Here is a 22,340-nt window from a genome sequence, read left to right as displayed (position 1 = left end):
GTACTTTGTGTATTATACACAAAAATTCAGCAGTACTTGTTAACTTTATATACCTAAAATATTATGACTCCAGTTACACAATATGAGAGTAAGTTTCAATGACATCTTGGAGAACTAAAGAAACTGTAAGTACTTAAATACATCTATTTTATGATTTGAGAAACTAGCTGTAAAAGCATATGATGATACATCGTATCATATGATACGATATGCATGCATATACATCCCCCATTCACAACTGAAAATCATGGTAAGAGTAGTTACTAAGTGTTTTTTGCAACAGATTTATAGTTTTGTTATATATAAATAACAGAAAAAAATAAATAAAAGGAGCTTTTATCTATGTCTTCAGAAGACCTACCTGTGCCATTGAGGATAACCAGTGTGATACAATTTTTTCAGTATCCCATGTTGTAGTCATAAGGATGCCCTTTTGGAAACCTCAAAAACCATTCCAAGGTGATCTAAGTGGTGACTAAGGGCCATGCAGGTCTCATCAGCTTAACTGGAGTGGAGATAATATTACTCCCAATTTCATGGGATGCTGCGTACACTCAGTTGAGAAATCTCCATCAGGTGTTATTCCCTGTCATTTTTATTTTATCTTCCATTCAAATCAATTTCTTATTTACTTTCTTTTTGTACTTATTTTTTTTCTTATTCAATTTTCCTTATTATTCTTTTAAAAATGAAATTGAAAGTAAATGCAATCTCTGGCTATTATAATGGCTAACATGTTTTACAGTCTTCAGATGGGCTTGCCATGACTTACCTTTACTATGTTAAAGTTTAAGGACCCCCATCTGACATAATAATCCTCAAGGTTAATTGTTATGAGGTAAATCTAAGATGGGGACTTTAAGTGTCATTTAAAATGAAAGTTTCTTTCATAAGTACAGAATGCCTGCTGCATTAATTTCATATCTGTCTCAGGTTTTGAATACACACTTTGAATTGAAAGACACTTGTGAGTTCTGCTTCTATGTAGCTTAGCACCTAAACCCACTTAGCATTCAGAAAACAGATCTGCTCTGCTTCAGCTTTCTCAGAGAATGCCTAACACAATTCACAGGAGAAGATTTTGTGCTGTGTAGCAACATTCAAATTTTTAAACTGTATTCATTTTGTGGCTACTGCCCATCTCAATGTGAGTCAGCCATATCAGAGCATTCAACTTATCTCTGCTACTTCTAAGCAATATGCCTTAAACTAGGCTACGAACTGTTTTGTTGCAAAGGAAATTGTTCATTCCTATGGAAATTTGGCTATGGTGTAGGAAGGAATTCAAAAGTCACTAGAGAGATAATGTGAAAGAGTTCGGCCTAACTGGGAAAGTAAATTCACCTACACATGGAATGGGAGTAAATAGACAACAGCATCTGAAAAAAAGCATGAAGTAGCTCATAAAAATAATAATGTCCTTTAAATTTAGGCTTACAATTGTAAACTTAAACTTTCACCCCAGAAGAGCATTTCCAGATTAAGAAGTTAGGAAATTAGTCAAAGTCAGAACTGTTTCCTCATTCAGTTTGGAACATGCTTACCAAGCACCTTGCAGGCATCAATTCTCAGAGTTTAATGAATATCAGATGGCCTTAGAAAAGCTTTCTTTAAAAGAAAACCTTCACTCTTGTTTTAAACAGAACAGAGTTTAAATGTTTGAGGATCTTTAAGAGAATTATAGGTATTACAGGCATTTACATATTATTTTTTAGTTTTACCACAGATACATAAATCTAGGTCCTAAAGCAGATTTAACTTTGTATCTGCTTTATAACTGACAGCTTCTATAGAAGATAAAATCTATCCTCAGCATCCCAATGACATAGAAGGTATAAATAAACATGTGATTATTAATCATATCCTTGACTGGGATCCATCTACATTTAGAGGTCTACAGTGTTTAGATCCTATTCTGTATAGGAAAGAACAACATTAGTGATTCAGTTAATTTACTAATAGGAAGAAAACTTTCAAATCAGAGACTTGCTGACTGTACTGTTAATTAAACCGTCAATTTGTGTTATTAAAAAAAATGAATTTTTCTTTCTATCATACTCTCCAATATTGTTTCATGCTTACAAACAGTAGGCACTGAAATAGCTCTTAATGCACTCCAAAGTGAAACAGTGGATGGTGGAGAAGCTATTTTGGGTAACATTAACATTCTGACTCCTTACCTTTATAGTTATATTTTGCAAAACAATCTAATTCAGTTACTTGGCTTACTTCTCCCAAACAATCTTGAAATGACTGCGTAAAGAATCTTATACTGAACATACTGCAGAATCACACAGAATATCATCTTGCTGGCACTTGGAAGCTTGAGACAGTAGTCTTTCAAATGTACCTAATATACACTTAAGAAATCTAAGTGATATTTTCTTGTAATCCATGGAAAAACCAGACATAGGGGAACTTCTTCATAATTTTATTATGTAGTAAATATCTACAGTGCTCATAAGTACTGTTCACTTTTTACATGAACTTTACATTTACAGAACATTATGTTCCAATGCATTCTTTTGAGGGTTTTTTCAACAGATTATATGCAGTTGTTTTATATAAAAAAATGTACATTTATATATAAACATGTTTTGGACTGTTTCAAATCAATGTGAATATACTACTGCACTCAAATAGAAGTATAGATAATAGTCATATTATGCTCCCATGCAGGTCACAAAATCAGGATTAATCTGTTCCTTGCAAGATTAACTTCACACAGTGAACTGCCTGCTTTAAATTAGTGTATGAATCAAAGACTTACCATATCCTCCCAGGTGTTTTGTATAATGCCTGAAACCTCATAACAGAACTCTTGGTATTAGTTATTAAGAAAACAGAAAAGGAAATCTATTATTTCAATACTAATAGCATACATTCTCATCGCTGAAATCAATTTATATAAATACTTTTTTTTTTTTTTTTTTAAGATTTCTTTAAAAATAAGATCTGAGACTATACTGAATACTTTTGGTAGACCTCTGGCCAAAGGTGACATTCTAATCCCTCTAAAATGAACTGTTCATGTCGAGCTCTGTTCAGACACTGAGATTCTGAAACACAGCTGCAAGTAAACTCAATATTTGACTTCAGTCTGTGGCAAAACTCTTGTTGTCAGAACTTCGTTCTTCAGCGTCTGGGCTACTCATAGTCACACTCAGTTGGAAAGGACTAGAAGTGGAAAACTATTTTCAGCAACATTTCTTCAATATTGTAATTTTCAGTTTCTTCAGTTCCACTAAATGAAAAATAATGAGAAGTTCAGCATAGAATTGCATATTCCATCCTCAACTTTCTGGAACTTCAAAACATTCCCCATCATGATTAATTACTCCAAAATGCCTTTCTGACTCACTGTGAAATTTGATTCAATGATTGGCAGTGATCTAGAAGGTTAATGACATCAATTTTCATCATCTAGATAGCAAAAGTAGGGCCAGCTAGAACAAGTCAATGATGAAAACTGTACAAACATGTAAATTTCCAGCAAATGGAATATCATGAATGTTCACCAGATATCTCTCTGATCAGAAGAAAAAGAATAAGAATAGAAAGAGTCATGGCCAACCTGAGGTGAATATGAAAGATGGATGAGGTCATTTATGGAGAGAAAGATCTCCATAAATACAACCATACAAGCCTATAAATAAAACATCAACTTTAGCTATATAACACCTATATGTGTAATTGTACTCTGCAGACTGTAGGAGACTGCTTGTGGACTGCTGTTACTATAGCATTCTGGATAAAAGATCAGAAATGTGTTAGTATGAAAGACAGCCAGTGCCCTGAAGAGATTCAGCTTTTTGAATATCACTGATGAAAAATATTCATCTCAAAAAAAAAAAAAAAAAAAAAGTAAAAAGTTCTGGTAAACAAAGCAGTGGACTTATGTTAGAGTTGCTTAGCTAAAATAGAAGAAAGGAAGATAAAGATTCCAAAAGATCCCAAACTTTAGAGAGTAAAGATAGACCTAAAAATTATTATATTTTGGATAACATCACAGATACAGCTATTTTTTTCAAACATTTTTCTCAAATGCCACAGTCCTCTAATCATTCATCCTACAAAATACTACTTTACATCTATAATTTACAGATAACTAAATGTTTTTTCTCCAGAAATAATCTTTGTAGGTGACCTTGATAATAATGGACCAGAATAGAAAAAAGGAAAAAAACATAGCTTCAGCTTATTCAATCTGTTTTTAAGTATTAACTCACTAGAAGATAAAATTTCTTTGATTTCTCTATATTTTCTGCACATTCCCTGTGCAGCCCTCCAAGTTGCTATGCCAGAGAAAAATAATAACAATAATTAAAAAATTGTTACTTTTTTTTTTGTTTCAAGTTGAGGTGCTACTGAATCTATACTTCATACAAGTATCCAACTGAAGTTACTTCTACTGAAAATTTAAAACTGCTTTTTGAAATATAAATAAATAAATAAATATATATATATATATATACACACACACATATATATATACCCTGTATAATTGGAATAATACAAGTGTATAGTTGTAATTGCAAAGTAAATGGATGGCCAAAGGGTATCTAAGAAAAGCCTCACCAATACTGAGGCTTTCGGTTGAGATGGATGCTCCCCATTATTGAGGTACACCACCAAAAAACAAACAAACAAACAAAAAAAACAAAACAAAAAAAAAAACAAAACCCCCCAAAAAAAGAAGAGCAATCTCCAGAAAGAGATGGTACCTTAGAAGTAGTCAGCCCTTTAATGGGATCTAGGAGAGGTTGCATCAAGCTCCACCCATTCTGGGAGCACAGCTGAATTACCTTCGCCTGTGACACACACAGCTGACTCATCACTTGCCTCAGATGGTTAATCAGAGGTTCAGGCTGTGATCAATAGCTTCCCTTACAAGTCCCCAGTTTTATTTTACTTCTGTCTGTGGCCTAAGTAATATCTTAGGCTAGTGTCAGTTATTTAAAAATAAAACTAATGGAGCTTCAGAGTTTTACAAGAAAATACATTACTTTGATATTGCTCACTTGAACTGTAACTGGAAGCTAAATCTGACCGCTGTAAATGCTTGCTTCAGAAGGATGCATAATTAACCTTAACTCTTTAAATATTATTATGTTATGTTTTGATAGTAAAACCTCAGCAGGAACAACTTCTGTTTTTATTGGAATCAACAGACAGAAACCATAAATAATTGTTACATGCCCTGCTGATAATTCCAATTAACTAGCATGTTGCATCAGGGATTCAGAGGTCTGAACTACTAAGAAAATATACAAGGCTGAAAGTACCAAAGAGAGAACTCCAATGCTATGTCCTTTCCAGCATTAGCAAGGTTAGAAATGCTCAAAGGCTATCGTATTAGACTACTCTATATTTTTTTATGAGTGCTCAATAGGAGAAGATAGATACTGTCAAACATACATTTCAAGAAAGAACAGTCATACTGACTTCAAAGTTGAATACAATGGTGGCTCTGGCATAGTGCATCCTGGATAAGAAAGTGTACATGAAATTTCATCTAGAACTGCAGCTAAAGGTCCACATATTATCAAAACTGTGAAGAACATCTCAAAAAGAGATTTAAGTGTGAAAAGAAAGCAAGAAATGGCAGTATGCTTAAAGATATATTATGCTTTTATACACATTCTTTACCTTTTGGTTTGCTAGGAAAGGTATGGTTCAGTGAGTATATCTATTCTAACCTGAAGTGTGTTAGCACAGGTTGTAGCTGCTTCACCTAAGTTAATTAACGAACAGTAGGGTTATATAGCCTAGGTTGAAGCATCATTTCAGAAAATTCAACTTTTCCCAGTTCCCCATCTTTTTTATCTCAAACTCTGCACTGTGCCCTACAAATAAATTGTTCCAGTATCTGCCATTATGGACAAGTCTTTCCTTCATGTCTGAGTGCTGAAATACTTGAAGTGGATAGATGTTCATTCCTCCTGATGGGGCTTTCTAATTGTTTATTCTACTTTCCTAGTTGTTTCAAAGAATCCTTCAATACTTCCATTGCAGGCTACGTAATACAAATGAGATAACTAAACAGAAAACAAACAAACAAACAAACAAAACAAAACAAAACAAAACAAAACAAAAAAAAGGAAAACCCAAACAAATGAACAAACCAGCCAACCAACAACAAACCAACCAACCAATCAACCAAACAACATGGCATTATTTTCCTGCAGTACGAGAACATCATGACCTCTCATTGCTGATCAGGATTTGAACAGCAAAGTCTTTTTAAAGTTTTCTATTAAGTAATCTCCATTGCCAAACTCAAAGATATGAAGGGTTTACCAAAATCACAAAGGTCTATATTTTCTGGAGAAAACAAATGCTCTTTCCCTTTCCCTTTTCCTTTCTTTCCCTTTCCCTTTCCCTTTCCCTTTCCCTTTCTCTTTTCCTCTCCCTCTCCCTCTTCCTTTCCCCTTTCCCTTTCCCTTTCCCTTTCCCTTTCCCTTTCCCTTTCCCTTTCCCTTTCCCTTTCCCTTTCTCCTTTCTCCTTTCGCCTTTCCCCTCCCCCCTTTCCCTTTCCCTTTCCCTTTCCCTTTCCCTTTCCCTTTCCCTTTCCCTTTCCCTTTCCCTTTCCCTTTCCCTTTCCCTTTCCCTTTCCCTTTCCCTTTCCCTTTCCCTTTCCCTTTCTTTTTTTCCATCCTGTTTACAGTCTTTTTAACCACTAATCCCAACTGTTCTTCTGCCTGTGTGAACTCCCCTTTCCTTGTGTCCATGTGTACTTATATGCATGACTCAGTCTCAAACACAAAGCTGGACTATCTGTTTTGGTGGGCCAGTGGGGTCTATGTGGCTGTGTCCACAGGGAAGCCTGGCTTCTGGGAGGATCTGTGGACAGAGCAAAACAGCAGCTGTATTTACTGACTAGGATGCAAGAAGTCACTGCATCTTGGTGCTCACTGACTGGCTACAGAAGTGAGGGAAAGGGAAATCCCTGCATTGTGAAGATCATCGGACTCAGCTTTACTTAGCAGTATTTCTAACAATGACAAAATTATCAGAAATATTTAAAACAGAGAACAAATATTCTCCCTTGTAGAAAACAGCACTACAGAAAATATTTTCTATTTTTTTAACAATTAATGGATTACTTAGTGCAATCTGAAAATTCTCTACGGACTGCTGCTACTCAAAAGTACAGAAGCAGGCTGCTGCTTTTCAAGTTACTCAACATCTTAGAACTTTACTGTTTTTTTATTAAAAATTGAGGAAAATACTATAGCAAGAAAAAATGATGTAATTAGCAAAAGAAAACAAAACAATAAACAAACAAAAAAACACCACAACAAAAGTACTATTGCAGCATCTGAAAAAGTGGCTTATATTTGAATAACTGAAATATTTTAAAATCTATTTATGTAGATGCTACGCCTCTCTTTCTATATAAAATAATATTGTTTGAGTTAATTGTCAAGACAAATGCTTATCAAATCTTGCTCATAGCCACCACTAAAGTCATCAGACTGAACAAACATTTCAGAGAACAAACATGCTTATTTCAGGTAATTTCAGCACTTTAAGCTCAATATCACTGGCTAAAAACTATCACAGTTTTGAATTTCTCTCATATTATCATAATCTATGATCATGCAGGATTCTCCTGAAATTTTCTGTCCTTGTATTTGGCACAGAACTGAATGAGGAGGTTAAAATAGCCCTAAGCCATTTTATAGTTTACTATACTCACATTGTAGGCGTTGGGAAAACATAACTTATCAGCATCCCCACTTCCATGCTTCTTCTCAGAGACATTTGCAGAGGCAGGTTTCCTGACAGCCAGTGCTGTGAGAGCAGTACATTAAAACTCTAAATCGTAACTCTGAAATTGTAAAGATGGACCAATGTCATGTCAAAGCAGTACCACAGCGATAGCTATCAGAAAGGCAATAACTAAATTCGCTCTTATAGAAAAATTTTCTGGCAACATAACATCAGCTAGCTTTCACAGTCCCTACAACTAACATTACTAAATCCAGCCCCATCCTAGAACCTTACTTCTTTTTTTTTTTTTTTTTTTTTTTTTTTTTTCATTCAAAACCATGAAAATTCAAAGAGGATGATGTTCAACAGGCCACTCCTAACACTGTCACAAAACAGCATGTCCAATACTATGGATTAAATTGTAAGAAGATGTTATTTCTTCAAAATTGTTTTTGTTTTCAATCTTTGAAAACTTCTTTTTTCTTCTTTGTTATAAATTGGCTTCATACCATACTATGCTTCTTGAAAAACACAGCAGACTTCTAGATTCAGCTCTTTAAACAACATTCAAATGATTCATTTTATGTTTTCAGCTACTGTTCCAAACCTTGGAGTCATCAGCTTGAACAAAAAAGTGCCCAAAGTCTGCAGGTCAGTGGAAAAATATTCTTAGTCAGTTATGTGTAAAAATCTTGTTTCTTTCAGCCTCTGTTTTATTCAGGAAATCAGTGTTTTTTTGTTACTTTGGTCACAGGTACAAAATTTTGTGGTTCATCATATGGAATTCTTCCAAAGAATCTTCCTCCACATATAAGGAAATGTAGTATACATCAGCAACTCCCCTGCTGCCCTCTACCACTCAGATCTCCTCTGAAGACCCACCTCTAATTGATGTTTTCTTTCCAGTGAATAACCAGTTAAAACATGCAATGATTAAAGTTAGTAAACTGCAGAATCAACAGGCAGGTAATCACTCACTACTATGGCAGTATTTGGGTGTGATTCATTTTGTGGTGGCTTTGTTTCCATCATAGTGAGTTCTCCAGGCCAGGACACGTGGGAAGATATATATTAAGGTCACTAGGAACAAAAGAAAAAGGGAGTATTTATGTCATGATCACCATCTGACAGTTTTAGACTAAAGCTTCTTCCTCCTTCTCCTCTTAGGTTTGCTAAATTGATTTATCAGTATTATTAAGATTTTAAACTTCAAGAGATTTGGATTTATATTTAATTTTATATATTTGAGACACATCAATAGAACAACTGTGCATTCAAGTGACTAAGTAATGGCAGAGATTCTTGTCATGTACTGAAGGAAACAGTATGGCAGTGAAGAATGCAAGAGGCATAGGTTCATGCATTTTGGAAAAAATCTCTCACCTCTTGTTATTGCCTGTAATGAAGGTGTTTAGTAGGGCAGTTTAGAACTGAGCTATCTGTAAAGATTAAGATATGAAACAGAATAGGTATTCATAGGCATTTAAAATTTTATAAACCAATATTTATCTTGACTAAAAATCAGAAAGGCAACACCATAAAATCAACAAATTATTCCCAAGCCAGTAATGGCCTTTCAAGCATCTAAATATTTTCCAGCCACTAGACACCAGAGAACGATTTATCTGGCAGCTAATTCTGACTTGTTTTTTTTTAATCTCCTCACTGGTGTTTTTCCTGAGCACATTTGGCCACCCTTCACTGCATTAGCACATTAGAGATGTGTGTGTGGCAATGGAATTACAAGGTTAGAGGACATAATCACCCCTGCTCTGGTGCAGGCTCAGGGACAGCAAACATCTCATTTTCTCTGGGGTATGCTCCGCAATACTATTTGAGAAGCTTTGGGATGCCTTGCTGCCATATGTGGCTGCTCTCCCTCCAGACACCTGTCTGCCTTTCTTTGTTCCCCCAGCATCCTGCAGTGATACTCCTGAGCTGGCAGCAGTGGCATTCAGCTGCTTTCCTGACTGCTGGAGGCACTGCTTGTGGGAGGAGAGTCATGTCTCCCAGTGAGCTGATGAAAAGGAATCCTCTGGTGACACTAGAGAAATCCTCAGATGTCCAGAATAAGAAAAGTCAGAGGATTTCTTTGTGAACAGTCAGCTCCTCCGTGAGGGTGACTCAGTATTACCTCGGAATAAATGATGTGGTGCAGCCACTTCTACAGGCAGCAGCTGAAACTACTTGTTTCTATTTGCTTAATTTGGCAGACTTTATCAAAAAGATTTTACTCCAGAACAAAGGAATGCTTTACATATTTCCACAGCAAAAGAAAATATTTCAGCTATTTATTTGTTATTCTTTTTTTCCCACTGAGTTCCCAGAACTGCAAAGCAGTTACCCACGAGTTTAAGATTAAAAGTTACATTCATTAGTAAATGCTTTGGTGAAGAAGGTCCTGGCTCTCATTTTTCCCAAGAAGTCTTCGTCAAACTGGCATCAAGACATAAGCTTTTTATAACTGTTATCTTCATTGTGGAAAAGAATTTAACATACTTAATCTACTCAAGGTCTTCTGCACTGATTTCTGAAATAAAAGATACATTCTGATTTAGTGACTCAGAGCCTCCTCTGTTATAGTGATGCAATAGCATGAAATAATAGAATAATTAAGTCTGGCTACATGTAAGAGGTTGGCATGTCTTTCCAATACTTAACACAACACCATAGTGTTTTCCAGCTCAGTCTGCATCCAAGCACATTTCAATTTTCTCTCTGTGAAAATGAAGCCCAGAAACATGCTGAAGAAGAAAAGAGCAATGCACATTAGCTTTGTATCAGATCTAGTATACAAGAGATTTTAGGACCACTGCCTTTAAATGCCAGTCTGGTGGGTCTTGTTCCTGTGCTGTAAGGGCCAGATTCTTATCAGTATGCAAAATGATTTGTTTAAGGCTGGCATGGATTTCTGTAATCATCCTGCTGCAGACATTCCTTCACGGCACTTTTTCACATGCGAAGTGAGAAAGATTAGTAAAACCTAAACTAAGCTGTGTTCAGTCTTATCTCCATGAATTTTAAATAAGAAATTGATGGGAAAGCAACCTCCAAACTGGCTAGGTTACATTCATATACTCAAAAACATTATTTAATGTGATTTTAATATTATGACTGTGAAAGAAATTCCTTCATGGTTTTTTTTCATAGTGCTTCTGAGGAAAATGCAACTCTAAAACACTATGAAACATTTGCAAGAGGGATTTTAACAATGTTTTTAGTCTACAAGCTGCAAAAACCAGGCTTCCTGTGAGACGATCAACTGTATTTATGTCATCTCAAAACAAAGATTGTGGTTTGGTTAATTTGGCTTGAAGTTTCTTTATGTGTGTCAACAGTTTTAAGCTGGGGATGGTTCCACAAGATTTCCCTGGATTTCAGTGGCTCTACATATGAAAAAAGCATTTACAGTATTGATCACCTCTTCTCAAAAAAAGCTGGAACTTCTGTTAATGGCATGGGACCAAAATTGACTCCTCATTAAAAAATTACACAATGTAAAACACTATAATGTCAGTTTTTCACAGTTCTAGATGCAAGAAGAGATTACAGTAATTGGAAATTAATTTTCATATACAGATACACTACTTTTGATTAGAAAAACTTGTTTTTCTTTCTTTTTTCTTGAAATTGTGATGCAAATATACTTTAACCCATTTTTTTAAATTCTTTCTGGACTTTTTAAAAAAAATATTACCTTTTCTCATCACTTATATTTACAGCTGCAACTGCTCAGTTGTTACCAAAGTCTTCCAACTGATGTCCCATTTTGCCTATTCTTTACTGTCTGTCCCTGTTTAGTATGTCCTGATTTATGATTTGATGTCTTATTTACCTATTTGTTATAAAAATCTCACCTTTCCTACTAGAGAAGGGCATATGTGCAGGAAAAATAGAACATACACAATTTTATTTCTACTTCTTGAAAAGATTACCTGTGCTTATCCAGTACATACCTGTGAAAACTGAGATCTTTCCCATACTATGTACTTGTCAACAGACTCAGCAGATATTCTATGATCTGTATGACAAACAGATTTAATGGCCCATGCTATGAGGCCCTTGTTTTTTCCAGAGCTTCTAAAACTGCCAGGTAAACTTGATATTATTGTAATAATGAACTGTCATAGCTCCAGTGCAAATTCTAGATCATACAGCTCTGAAAACTATTAATACAACATTTTAAAACATACTTTTCTTGGAGGCCTTATTTTTGCTAAGCTAGCTATTTAATTGGATATCCTGGAATGACTTTCCAACCAATGTGTGCACTCCTACAAGCTGAAGTACATAAACTTCAGATATGATTACATGTTTTCCAATGTGAATATAAACTTCCATTTCCTTACCACTTTACTGTGTGTTCTGGGTCTCATGATATTTTGTCAAAAATAACAACAAGATATTTTCTCACATATACACTTTTTACCACTGCTCGTGTTGGCTTTTTTGTGATTGTTTTACACTGGTGACTGATCAGGTTAGCATCCATGACCACATCATTTTTTGTCCTGTGCAAACACTGAAAAAAAGACATGATTCTTGCTCTAAAGATCAGAAATAATGAATTCGAGTAAGAAATGGTGTACAAACACCAGGAAAATAAGGAACTTCAGAAGTTTATGCAGTGATAGAGGTACCTAGCATTGTGATAATCCTGCTACTGTTGTGCCAAAAAGAGGAGCTTAACAGCCATTTAAAGAGCAGCAAAATTTCCTTGTAGGCATTGCCAGGGAGTTCATTTGAAACACTGAGGAACGAGGAAGGAATATATCTTGGAAGAAAATTATTTGAAAAATGAGATGGGCAAGAGACTCAGGGACAGAACTGACATATTCATGGTGAATTTGAAATGATAGATAGGATAAGAGAGATCAGGTAAGACCCTGAAAATGAAAAAGCCTATTATGTTTAAAATTATAAAGCAAAAAGAATGAATGAGGCAGTACACAGTCAGAGGTGATGCAGTAAAAAGGAGGAGTAACAATAGTCTTTACATCACTGTTCTAGATAGATATGAAAAAGGCTTCTTGGGCTTTTGGCAAATCAGTGAGACCTGAGATTTCCTAGAGGTTTTGCTTAATGTCTAACCTTTTAGACTTTTTCAATGTAATATACACTAGGAAATTCAAAGGGTCTTTTTTAGTAATGATCTCCATATTACAGACCCAGACCTACAGAGAACAAAAAGAAAAAATGAAAGAGAAATATAGGGAGAACAGAGGAAAATCTGCTCCATCCATCCTTGTACCTGACTAAATATCTTGCTTTGGAAACACGTCAATTAAAATTTTGGCACATGGTGAGATGTTTGAAATAGAACCAATATTAAGAAATATTCATATACAGATTCCAACTGAATTGAGTGCTAACAAACACGATTGTGGTCCTACATAGTTGCCTGCAGTTAGTTGAGAAGATGAACAAGATATTCTCAATGTTCATTTCCTGATCCTTGGCTTCTATCCTTTGTCTTTTTGATAACATTGAAAGCTTAGATAAAAACAAAGTTTTAAATAATGATCTTATCCTGTGTGAAGATCCCTAGACGTCTAGTCCTAGTTTTCCACCCTACTTTTCACACTCAGAACTATATTAGCTATAAAAAATAGTAGAATAGAGACCAAAACTGACTCTGATTCTAGCAACATAGGTAAGGTAAACATGTCACCTTGAGCAGAAGCATAGCACAAACATGGAGAAAACCTCACTGATGAAAATCTGTGTGATTGATGGTGATCTGCCTTGATCATCTTGCAGGTCAAACTGGTACTTAAAGTTGGAGCTGAGCAAAGCTATACCTTGTGGTTTTCTGATGTCTTCCATTTGAAATATATATTTTTAAGAATTACTGAGGATCGGACTTCAACAATAACCAGAAAAAGAAAAAAAAAAAAAGGGAAATGGAGTCATTAGTACCAATGTAGATATTTGTAAGCTTAAAACCTCTACTGTAGTTGAATGTTCTTCCTAAAAACTGTCATTTTGTGATAGTCTGGCAGTGCCTTCTGCTAAGCAGATTTCTTAGCACACCTGAGACAGAAACATTTGATAGCAGACATTTCAGTGCACTACATTGCAGAGTACAAGCCAGTGTGGCAATCAGGGTGCTGGGCGCTTCTTAGCTCTTTCTCTTTGACAGATTCTATGCATTAGGTCTGTCATGCCAGATAAACTGTTTTTGGCATTACAGGTGTTCTTGTGGCCATAAAGAGTTCCCTGCCTGTGTGTTCTCTCCTTAGGACATCACAGAGGATTTCTGTTTCTCTTCCTCCTGCCTCACCAAGTCACTGGTGATTACATTCTGCATTTAAATATGAAACTACTTAAAATCCAAGTCTGGATGACAAATAAATAGTGTAACATCAGTCAATGAGCTAGCATACATTAGAATTAAAGAAGAATTTGGCATACTGGTTATACATTCTGAGCCAACCAGTTCTCATAGGTTTCCATGGATTTATTCCACACTGGTGATTAGGTAAATCCTCATTAATCCATGTGGCAGAGATAGCCTAAATTCTGTGGATTTTCAGAAATTTCCGTAGTTGGTCTTTGAGTTTACCATAGAGGATCAGTATAGAAGTGGATGAAGAAAATTGTAAGATTGATAAAATACTTAGCAATTTGATTAGAAATTCCTGGCACATAATGACATTTAAAAGATATATTAAACATCAAACACTTTAAAACCATGTCCTTCATTAACTCTACATCAGAGTGTGACACTGCCAATTTAGGACAGAGAGTGTGAAATGGGAAGGAATTTAATACCAGCTAATGGAGGAAGGCGAAAGAAACACTGCCCTTCTCCACTTATCATTGAAATGCTTTTTTCTCCTTCCTTGCATTCTGCTTTTTCCCCACATGATCAGAAAGAGAGTGTGTGTGTGTTAAATCATTCTGGTTTCAGTTTTCTTAGGCTGTTCTTTTACTCTGTCCATTTCACTGGTCGTCATAGTTACAGTGACCACAGTCCTCTTTACCTTTCAGGGTCCTACATGCATTCTCTTACAAGAGAATGGTGCTTTACAAAGCCAGCTTGCCCAATGCTTTAGCTGTTATTGTGTTGCTCAACTTGTTTTTCCCAGCAGTCTCCCTCTCCTCAGTGCTGTGTCCTGACAGACACAGGGCAGGCTGGAAGTGATGTTTTCATCTTTGTCCCAGTATCAGCTTCTGATGAGACTTGGCTGCTTTAATCTTTCCTTACTTTATTTTCAAGTCATATTTTGGCTCTCTTCATACAGCTTTAAAGTGATATTTTTAAAGTACTTTTAGACTGAGTTAAACCAGAACACCTCAGAAGTGAAGTATCTCAAACAGCTTTATTTTAACTGCAGTCCCATCCCATGACTTGTGGCTCTGAGTGTACTAGACAGAGCCAAGGTCAACCTTGAAAACACAGAAATACAAGATTGCACTTGGCTTCTCCTCAACATTTAAGACACTCTAACAGAGGGTCTTGTATTAGCTTTGCTGTTCAGGGTACTGCTCTTACAGCTGATTCTGTAATGGGGCTAATGCATGGCAGTGAAGGACAACAGCCCTGTTAAGACAGGAGTTAGTGTCTCCCAGTGGATGCAGGGCTTATTTCAGGGAATAAGTAAATCTCTTTCGGCACAGAAAAATGTGACTTTCTGATGGAATCACTCTGTTTGATGGAGCTGGCAAAAACTTTGAGCAAAGACTGAAGTCTTCATGTTAATTTTTTGCACTGGCACTCAAGTTTCAGAAACTATTGCCATCTGTAATTATTATTGGTATTTTTTCAGAAGTGATCATTTAACTTGATGGATAACTCATAGTCATGTAGGCACATATGTTATATCATTGATGTTAGAGACAGAACAAACAGAAAAAAAATATTGTTTGCTTAGTACCCTTTAAAAGGCAATGGCATTTTTCCTCTAAACCATTACGCAGCCATAGTAAACAGTCCTACCCTTCTTTTACTTACATTAAAAAATCCCCTATCTGAACTTTCTTATACACACAGGAACCTTAATTTATTTCAGATATACAGTAAGCAGAAAAACCTATTTTTCAAAGAAACATACGTGTACATATTAAAAATTTATCTGAAACTGATTGCATACGTACACTACTGCAGTTTCAATGGATACCTGCAGCACTCTAGTGGCCATTCTTCATAAACGCAACACTGCAAGCTGAAATTATTTTGGTCTGTAGAGATTTAAAGCAAAAATATGTAGCAACAAAAATTAAATGGCTACAGATTTAGACATGAAAGTTCTGGAAATGAGCAATAACATACTGTGTGCACACTAATTAAATTTATTCAAGCAAACCTGTTTTAATTTAACAGCATTCTTGCTCTGCAATACAAATATAATGAAAGTAGTTTGGAGCAGAATGCAGTATAGTTCATGGTCATTTTATCTTTTGATGTACTAGCTCACCAGTTCAAGACAACTTAATTACTGGGAGCTTTACATAACTCACTTTCCCTTCTTTTCACTGACTCGAGGAAGTGAATAATAGACAGAAGTGGAGAAGAGTGTATGCAGTCTGTCTCCAGTCCTTTCACTTTGAGATGACTATTTTCAATGCCTGAAGTAACAGGTTGTATATCTTTTTCTTTTTCTTTTTTTCTTTTTTCTTTTTTTTTTTTTGGAAGAGAAATACAAAATTAATGTATCTCTCAGTGAGGAAAGAAAAAGAAGTATTTTAACTTATTTTATTTTAACATTCAGCTTGTTTTACTTCATTATTCACCTCATTTGCTTAATTAGCATCCAGAAACTGCAAAACATAGAAGCATGAATGTGTTTCTATATATGGAACCAGAACTGTAACAGTTACAGTAAATAGCAAATTATCTCTTTGTATGAATATTCATAGATTTTCTTTCACAAAAATGTTTTAGTATCTAGTACAATAATTAATATTTGCATTTTATTTCAAATTTCATCATTTTAACTAGTGTTTTACCAGATGGAACTTGTCCAGGAAGAAGAAGAAGGAAAACACACATAGATATTTCATTTATAGGGGTATTTTTTGAGGAAAGCTATACACAAAAATGTACCAGCAACTTTGTTATAGAAACGATGTTTAAGTAGCAAAATGCTGGATACAGGGAGAAGAATTTTAATCAATTAAAATGAGAAGGCAAGACACAAATGTTAAGAAATGATGAAATCCAGATAATGGAGTTGAGTCATTGTGCTCTGCTCTGACCAGAAACAGGTCTTGAACAAGAAGATAAGTGAGGCATATAATATTGATATATTCTCCTACAGCAAATGCAGAAGTCATGGGTGCTGCATAACAAACTTTTTCTAAAACATTGAGGTTATATGTGTTGTAACAAAGAACGACTATGATGTGCATTTGCTTCCAAGATCAGTAGGAACATCTGCTTTACTATATGAAGTCACAGGGAGATGTAGAAGACAAGGAAAAAATTGCAGATTTGAGGATTTCCATTACTCTCACTATTTTGGGTGCTAATCAGGGGGATCTTCACTTCTATGTAGGAGCTTTGCTGAGACTTCCCAATGTTACACATCATCTCTTCCATTCAGCTGTTATTCTTTTCAGTTTGAAAGACTGCACAGAGGACAGCACTTTAGTAAATGGAAAGAAATAAAAAGGATCCATTCCCTTGCACTGAAATTTTAAGTGCTGTCCTGCTCAAAGGAGCTTTTATGGTAGTCAGGAATGAGGCACAGTACCTTAAAGTACTCAGAAAAAGGTCCTGTTTGCCTAAATGAAGGCACTCCGGAGACATTCAAAGCTTCCTCCTATGTGGAGAACTTAAGTTGTGGCTCCATATACCCTTTATTCAGCAGCACTCTGGCTAGGTTGTTAATCCCTTATCCCTAACACAGTGTCACCACAGGAGAAGCAATAACACAGCCATGTGTAAGACTGAGATGTAAGCTGAGGCGGGGAAAATATTTAATCAGGATGAATGTGTTCATCCTCACCAGCAGATGAGAAAATTTTAAGGCCATATTGTCAACACCGACAAATATAATCAATACATAGCTTTTATCTACAGTTAAATACACTTAAATAATACAGTTTAATAATAGATTTAAAACAGCTGAAAGATAATTAGTCAGGACATGGCCACAAATAAAATCTGTTATCTATATAAAAGGCATTCATAATAATTTTCCAGTTTACTATAGCTGCAAACCACATGTTGGATACAAAAGGAAACTACCCAAGCTGTGAGTTTCTGCACAAGTTTTATAACAGCAGGTGCTCATTATATGCCTCTGGGGATTATCCAAAACAAAGATGTAGTTCCAAGGATGGGCCAGGAGCTCAGCCTTTCATGGGAAGGGCACTGAGAACACTGAAAATCAAATGGGCTGGATACATCTGTTTGTGTCCCACTGAAGAGTTGTCTGAGGAAATCTAACAGCAGAGCAGCGAGTTCCTTTTCTTAGGTGAAGCGTAAAACAAGTGCTTACAGGAAACTGGTGGCACTCAAATACTGTCACAGTTGCTGTTTGCTCATACATATAACTAAACAATATCTGCTAATTTCTTTCACCACTGATGCTTACTTTTGGCCAGAAATTATCTGCACCATTGTACCTTAATGTAATGATGAATAAGAGCAAGGATGGTTAATTTCTCACTTGAAAGGTTTAAAATGGATTTCTTTGGGACAACGTGACCCATGCTGTGTGTGACAAATTCATCTTATTTTCACTTCTGCTTTTGTAGAACAACATTGACAGCATACGATCTGTCACCACTTGCAGTCGCAGAGAACCACAGAAGCACAGCCTGAGGCCAAGAGACAGAGGTAGGACTACTGCAGTTAGCCAAGAGTGCCTGAGCAGAGTGTACAAGTGGAAAGTTAGACAGTAGGGGTAAGAAGTTCATTTTAATGGTGCTTCTAATCAGTAGGATACACAGAAATCTTATTTCTGTTCATCATTACAGTATAAAAAGTGATATCACATGTCATTATAAAGTGTGTTAAAGGTTAAATAGAAAGAAAACCTGAACAACTGGCAATGGTCAGGGTTTAAATAATTTTCTAGGGTTTTAAAAATGGAGTTTGAAATCTATACTGGTGAATACCAGCAAATACTTTTTGTCTCTGATGGACTTATGCCTGTTTATATTAACTGAAGAATAGTATTTTCAAGGGAACATCTCTATTCATTTCATATTTTTTCCATCAATTTGGATGTCTAATGAATAGTAATATTATTTGAAAAATAAACTGCTAATAAAGTTCTACAACACAGTGCATCTCCATTAGTCAATAGAGGTGTGATGAGAAGAATGTATAATATACATCTGTGATCAGCAGGGAGAGTTACTGAATGCGAATGTGCTACTGCTTATTTGTAAGCAAGATGATACTGTGCTAAAGTAAAGTAAAATGTCTTTGACGGGGGGGGGATTTATCTGAACAGCTCCAGAGACCCTCTCCAATTTTAATCCCTAAATTCTACTACAGGTATAGCAGTGGTGTTCAAATTTGTGTGCACATTTAAAAGTGTATTTGCTTCTCCTTTCCCTTTTCTCTCTCTCCTACAAACTGCAAACAATATTAAATACACCATAATCAGGGCGTGAAAAATAATCAGATATTATGAAAATGGCATCTTCCACTCTGCAAATGTCATTACCTCTGTAAAGACCAGCCTATCAAGACACTTTTTAGCCTTCCAGTCATGAGGATAATTGTCTAAACATGAACTAAGTGAGAAGAAAACCACCACCTTCCACAGAGCTCTGAAAACACTCTGCTCCCAGCCCCAGGGATTGCTTGGTGGTGCAAGTACTTGTGGCTGTACTTGTAATCCCACTGGTCAGCCCAAGATGTTTCACCTATATCCATTTTCTCATAGACCTCTCTTCCCAAAGTGAGGTAGGAACTCAGAAGATATCACAGCTGCATAGGCCTATCTAAGTAGTTTTTGTTACATATCACTCAAAAAAATCTTTGAGATAAGTAACAGCAACAAAGATTCCACCATTTAAAATGACATAGCAGATATAAAAGGAAGAAAAAATGAAACTAAAAATAAAATAAAATAAAATAAATAAAAAATTAAATTAGATTTCTTGTGTAGTGGTCTGTCATTTTGTTGAAGAAAATGATAGGACCTACCAAGGCAAACCCATTACAGAGTGAATAAGTTACATTTTATTTACACACCCTTGTTATTTGCCTTTGAAAAATCCCTGAGGTATAAACATTCCCTGCAGAGGCAGGAAATGCTATGCTAGCTATAGATATACTAATGTTTCATCCCTCTCTGGTAGGAAAACATGATGCTGACATGCATTTTGTCTTTTTGTTACATCTTGTCTCATCCATTTTTGTGCTGCTCACACAGGAGTTAGTAATCTTTTAGCTATAATTTATATAAATGGAGAAGAAGGTATATTAATCACCTTGTACTAGAAGTCAGCCCTATCCAACAACCCAGTGTAAATCTCATATCCCAGTATTTGCTTATACAGATCCAGATAGTCACTGCCAAAGTCTTAATATCAAGGTTCTATTTACTCCAAATTACAAGGATTTTTTTCATGAATTAATCTGTAGGGTTTCTAGAGACATTTAACTTTCCATTTCTACCCACACACAGTACCATTTCTACCAACATGAGCCACACAGCTTCCCCAGTGTGTTATCTGAGCTTATTTCTCATGGTGGTTCTGCAGTTTCCATATCTGCCTCCATATGCAATAGGTATGAATAACAGCAGGTGAAAAGATAAACTATCCCCTCCATTCCTGCCATAACATCCACACTCTGTATTCTTCAACAGAGATTAATGGAATGGAATAGGCATGGAAGAAGCAGTGACCCTTTCTTGATAGGGGAGCTTGGATACAACTTCACCAAGGGATTCTCTAACCTTGATAATTATTTTCAGGATAATACCTCAAAACAATGTATTTTTGATACTGTGCTAGAAGAAAGCAATACAAATGGTCATTTGTCTTTTTCTTCTTATTATTATTCAATTTATTTGAGACTTTATAAACAGGAGATCTGAATTTGGGAGAATAATTTTAATCTAAGGTTCAAGTACCTGCCCAGCAGAACCACAATAGATTCACAACAGCCATTTCATAGACTTTTTTTTCCATGTTACCACAAAATCTAAAGACTTTATTGGATGTTGACCAACACTTTATGAAAACTGAAATACATGAGGTATGAAATTTGACTGGTAGTCCATTGCTTAGAAGTTCATTTTGTTGTGTTTTAAGATATGATGGAAATGCTAAGTAGTTAGGAAAAACAGTCTGGAACATGATTTACTGCATCCATTCTTTTACCACCTTCCTCACTTAGAGTTTGGCATCTACTTTAAAGTGCTTACTGCTTCATGAAAGATTTCAGAAATCACACTTATGAAAGTACTCAAACAGAAATTAATTGAGGTTTTGAAAGACTTGCTTAAATGTTCTGCTTGTTGCTAATGTTGACATAAAATTTCCTATATTAGATATTGTCCTTCCTCACCAAGCTGGAGAAGAAAAATAAGAGGTTATTTTCTTATAATAATGAAGAGATTAATATTATATTGAAAAAATACAAAGCTTTTTTTCAAGTATCAGGTAAGTTTTCTAGGGGTTCTTGTGGCATGCTGGTTCAGATTAATTTAACCTAATGTAACGCTGGAGAGCATAGATGTTTTATAAATTCCTTAACTGACTTTACTGGAAGGAAATAGATACTTTTAACATGAAATTAATTTAATAGTTAAATGTTTGAATGTTATATTACAGGGTAAGGCATTGGAACAGGCTGCCCAGGGAAGTGGTGGAGACACTGTCCCTGGTGGCTTTCAAGAAATGTGTAGATGTGGCACTGAGGGACAAGGTTCAGTGGGCACAATGGACATGGGTTGATGGTTGGACTAGATGATCTTAGAGAAGTTTTCCAGACTTGATTATATGATTCTATGAAAAAAAATATTTGATAAGATGTTATATGGTAATTTTTATGAGTTTTGCTTATTTCTTTGTATTATTGGCCTACACATAATTTATTTTCTTTTAACTTTGAACAACAAACAGATATAACTGAACTGCAAGTCTTCCTTCTTGTTGGAATTGATTCATATACATACACTCAGGGTCTTGGAGGGGAAGTTTGATGTGTGTGTGTTTGATTAGATTTTTATCTGTTCAAATATTAATACTCACAGTGAGAATATCTACATCTGAGCCAGTCCCCTTTCCATCCTTAAAATCATCTGAACAAAAAGATTACTTTTTAAGTGTAGTTCATCTCATACTGTAATCGTTCAGAACAGATCAAGATGGCTAGCATCCTAAAAATGCTGACTTCACTGTTATAATAAAGAGTCAGGGGTGAATAGCTCACATGCACACATATATAAACCTTGAGGAATAAATCCATCCAATATGAGAATAGTATTATGATGTGAGTGATGTAGATGTAATATTAAATAATAGAATATGTTGTATTAAATAAAATAAAGTACCCACCAACACAAATAGTTCAGAAATAATGGTGAAAGTTAAATTGCTTGGGAATGTAAAATGAGTAAATATTTGTGTATTTATGAAACATTTTCAAAATCTACTTGTATAATTTTAGTATGATAAAGAGCTGTGAATAAGATAACTATTAGGAT

Source organism: Coturnix japonica, chromosome 3, assembly GCF_054131305.1.
Source record: "Coturnix japonica strain WE chromosome 3, WE-NBRP24, whole genome shotgun sequence".
In the NCBI taxonomy this organism is placed as follows: Eukaryota; Metazoa; Chordata; class Aves; order Galliformes; family Phasianidae; genus Coturnix; species Coturnix japonica.
The sequence above is the reverse complement of the archived record's forward strand: the minus strand, read 5'-3'. Positions refer to the sequence as shown.